The sequence below is a fragment of the Apaloderma vittatum genome, unplaced genomic scaffold (genome assembly GCF_000703405.1).
Source record: "Apaloderma vittatum isolate BGI_N311 unplaced genomic scaffold, ASM70340v1 scaffold2438, whole genome shotgun sequence".
NCBI classification, from domain to species: domain Eukaryota; kingdom Metazoa; phylum Chordata; class Aves; order Trogoniformes; family Trogonidae; genus Apaloderma; species Apaloderma vittatum.
Window position 1 is genome coordinate 151937 of NW_009732278.1, and position 4924 is coordinate 156860.

Here is a 4924-nt window from a genome sequence, read left to right on the forward strand (position 1 = left end):
CCTAACCTTGCCCAACTACCACATCCTACAGATCTCAACAAGACCCTGCATATGGGTAAACAACTGTAGAATACAGACTTACTCTCTCAGAATCATAGAATCATAAGGTTGAGAAAGACCATTAAGATCATCACGTCCAACCATCAACCCAGCACTATCATGACCACTAAACCATGTCCCGAAGAACCACGTCTATACATTTTTTTGAACACCTCCAGGGATGGCGACTCCACCAATTCCCTGGGCAGCATGTTCCTATGCTTCACCACCCTTTCAGTAAAGAAATTTTTCCTAATATCCAATCTAAACCTGTCACAACTTGAGCTCATTTCCTCTCATCCGATTGCTACATACTCAGCAGAAGAGACCAACATCCACCTCACTACCACCTCCCTTCAAGTAATCATAGAGAGTGACAAGGTCTTCCCTCAGCCTCCTCTTTGGCAGACTAAACAATCCTAGTTCCTTCAGCTGTTCCTCATAGGACATGTTCTCCAGACCCTTCATCAGTTTCGTTGCCCTTCACTGGACCTGCTCGAGCACCTCAATGTCCTTCTTGCCCTGCAGCGCCCAAAACTGAACACAGGACTCAAGGTGAGGCCTCACCAGTGCTGAGTACAGGGGCAGATGATTAATACCTAATGGAATACAGAAGCCAGGATGAAGAGACAAAAAACACTGGACAGCTGGTAAATTACTCACTTCCTGAAGGTCCATGCAGTTGGTCTGACCCCACGCTGAGGAAGAAATCCCAGTTATGCTTTGACCACAAGTTGACAGGTTTGGGCTGCACTGGGCTTTGCAGACAGAACTCTGGTCCTCTATTCCCATGAGCCATGGCAATCCACCCAGCAGCACCCATCTGACTGTTATAAATCCGGGGCAATGTCCTAAAGCTAGGTCAAGCACCTCTTTGCCACACCAGCTCCAACAGACGAGACAGCCCAGCAGCCTGCCTCTTGCACACTTAGTCCCTCAGGGTGGGTGCAAGGCAGCACACAACAGGCAGGAACAGGAGCCCAGAGAAGCTCGATGAAGAACAAACACGTGCTGTGTCTGTTCACGACATTTTTGGGAAGCTCGGGCAGATGTTACCAGATTTGCAGTATTCACAACCAACATAGCTTGTGAAAAGACTTGAGGTGGTGAGAAACCAGTACTACATATCCAGGACCTAACAATTCTTCAAAATTAATTAATAAAAAACCAATTAATTCCCAAAATTCAGTGACTCGCCCTGTGGGAGCACACTCTGCTATGTCCTAAGCCCACCGGTGGTGCCTGGCTTCTACAAGCAGGTTTGGAAAATGCGATGATCCTCTGCCAGAGCAACACATGGCTGTCCCAATGAACGGCAGGCAGCACAGCACACGCCTGTGCTCTCTCTCCTTATATTTTGCACTTCAGGTGAGTGCAGAAAAAGCCGATCCTGCCACTGAACTCCTAAGCTGCAAGGCCAGCATTAGCAAGTTCCCACACTAATTTGTAAGCTGCAAACCACAATAAACACCGAATGACTCCAAATTGCCTGTCTGGAGATCACCTGATGAGAACACAGCCAATTAAGCAAAACATAATGGCACGCTTTATCATTAAAGGGCAGAGCACCAGCTTTATCCCCACGCACCCGCGGCAGAAAGGCAGGCAGGCACAACTCGTGCGTGCCGGGAGCGCGGGGTAACGTGGCTCTGCCCAGCTCCTCCAGCCTCGCTGCGGGCATCCCGCCGAGTGGGGAGGACATTGTCCAGGCAATGGCCCCATGGAAGGGAAAGCTTTTGTAACTTGGAAAGACTTTAGCAAGTTGCACAACAGCTGATGCCTTTAGACCTCTGACTTCCTGCAGCTCGCAGAATGCAAGAAAACACATCTTAAAAAGCAAAAAAACAAGCAGGCAACAGTATTTGCCCTTCCAGAGATGGGTAACGAAGCTGGTGAAGGGTCTGGAGAACAATCCTTATGAGAAACAGCTGAGGGAACTGGGATTGTTTAGCCTGAGAGAAGAGCAAGCTGAAGGACAACCTTGTCACTCTCTACAACTACCTGAAAGTGCCTAATTCACTTTCCCAGCACAGGGGACAGGGAAAATTAGGTGGTAGTAGTGAAGAGAAGTTTAATCCCAGCCCAGCCTGTCTCTCAGCTGCTGGATGGTGCGAGCAGAAGGCTGTTGATCAGGGCTAATCTCCACTCTCCCAGAGGCTGTGTGACACCAAAACAGGCTGCACCAGTGGGTCTGACCCCCCTGTAATACACACGGAAGGTGCACCCTAAGTAGGAAAGTGAGTTTGGGCTATCTACTGCAGGCAAATTTAGCAACGGAGCATGCATTTTAGGTGAAGTTAGAAAGCCATGAAGTTCAGATAAAAGTCAGTGTTTCCTGCAAGCACTTGGATCAGTTTTGCACTTTATCAACTCTAAACTTCTCTCAGCGATGAGGTGAGGCTTTGCAAAGCTTCCCACCACAGAGCCCCATCACGGCAGATGAATACCAATGGTATGCAGCAGTTGCAAGGTAAAAAGGCAGCGTGAAACACTGCAGTCATTATATTCAGCCCCACAAGGTCACAACCTTCTGAAAAGCGATCTCCTGCTTTTGCTTAGTCCACTTCTCCCTTGCCAGATACACTTCCTTCCAGTAATGCTACTCTTGCTAGTGTATCTTTTGATTTTTCCGCATTTGTGCATCTATAAAATGAATGCAGGGCGAGTCATCTGAGTCGTTATGGCAAGTCATTTCTTCTTTTACTGGGATTTTTTCATATATATAACATAAAAATTGACTTATTTTGAGTTCATTCACCACTAAACTGCCAGAAGGGAATTCCTTTAGTAGAAAACCCAGAAGCAGAGCAAGTATTTACATCAGCAAACCTCCTGTCATAGATACTTCACGCCATATGCTGGACTGAACCCTGTAATTTCACAGTGCAAAGCAGCTCACAGGTTCTTTGGATGTACAACAACGCACCTTTCCTCATGGCCTGTAGCATCTTTCCAAAGCAGCTTAAAACCTGCACTCCACCTTTCAACAAAAAGGTGCGGCACGTTTCCTCACTTGTGGGCACACCCAGAGATTTGACACATTCCTACTTTGAGTCGTTGTCTTCATGACAGGGATGAACATTTCCTGCATCGCTCTGACATGGATTTTTTTTTTTTTTTCTCTTCAGCACGTTTACATGAGCTGGTAATTGTTAACAGGAAAAATGACTACATCAACCTAGCACTTGTGGCTGGAGCAGAAAAAGCAGAAACATAGAGCGGTTGTTTCTGTAATTTTTTCTGCATACATGCGCATTTTACTGTACTGTATGTTGATAGAAGATTTAATCCAAAACTAAACCACAAAGCAATTGGAAGAGCTTACTCAAACAGAAATCATTTAAAGCATTAGTACCTGACAAAAAGGGCATCTATCTCAGAAGTAAAGGAGGAGTACAAGGAAATGCACCTGGGCTGAGGCTCTGTTCCAGACTGCTACGTCCAGTATACAAAATCATAATGAAACCGCGTTGAACAGCTGCATGCCTCTCAGTAGATCAGCCAAGCAATTCTAACTATACATTGTGATCTCCCAGAGCTGCACCATTCATACAACAAGGTGGGAACCCCTTCCACCTAAGTTCTTCGCATTAGCCAGGGGGATTATCTGCAGCAAGAAGCAGAGCATTAAAGCAACACAGAACAAGATTTTTCTTGCCAATTCTCCAGGATCAGATCTGAAGTCAGACTGTACTGTTCACTACCAACGTGACCTACTCAGATTGAGACGCTGAACTCCTTTTCTTGGTCTAAATCCAGGAAGGAGATCTTGTTTCCTTCACAGAAAGACTTGCCAGCTGTGACCAGCAGCCCCATCTCCCCCAGCCAGGAGGTCCCACAAACGCCGGCTGTGGAGGGCTGGGCTTCCCCAGGTCAGAAAATCTGATGCAAGACCAGAGAAAGACCCAGCTGCTTTGAGATCGAGATACTCAGAAGTGAACGCCAGCAGACTTTAAGGCTGGTGGAAATAATTAAATGATGGCAGAGACCTAGGGGATGTGAACTGTGTCTGTGCGTGAAGCACAAGAACGTTGGTGCAGAGCTTGGGACGTCCAAGCAGCAGGCAGGGGACAGTGCTGCTAGCAAGAGCATTCCCAGGAGCAGGCACCCCTTTCCACTCTGGCCATCTTGTCTTCAAGAATTAGTCATAATTCAAAACCCACTATCCAATACCTTAGGCTAACCACAGACTAGTATCTACATCTATCAGGCAACAGACAAACAACATACATAGACCATGCAGCAACTGTCAAGTCTGACAAAAGCACGCCTTCCTCCACACTGCAGGGAAACTGCTCCAGTAGGTTTACACATCCCTGCCACCACAAGGTATGTTGGAAGCTACCAGTCACCACAGTGGACAGCAAGCTTCCACAAACCACCCTTGTTGATCCTAAAGCCCAGGGAACCATGACTTTTCTCATAGCTACCTCTGAAAATGTGTCTGCTCAGGAGCACAAACCTTTACACAGCAATGAATTAACCCAACTAACTCTTTCACACACATCAGCCCAGACAATTCCATAAACATCTGCCTCCTGCGAGTTGGTGCAGTCCCGGCAGGACCTCACAGGCTTGCCTTCGCAAGGATGGTGCTTTAAATTATTTATAAAGAAGGTGACTGCACAGTAAGTTCAAGTCAAATTATCAAGGTGACTAAATTAAAATGCAAGTAGAGCACGCAAAATGCAGTATTACCGAATCTTCCCTGCCCACTGAGGTACTTTTTCCTTAATAATAATAACAATAATAACCTAAAACCAGAAAAAACAAACTCCCCTAGTATATGGACTTCATAGTATTCAAATGCCTGCACAAGCTCAGACAGGTAATTTTCCATGACTGCCTGACATAGTGCTATTAAAACATATTTAATCTTACTTAC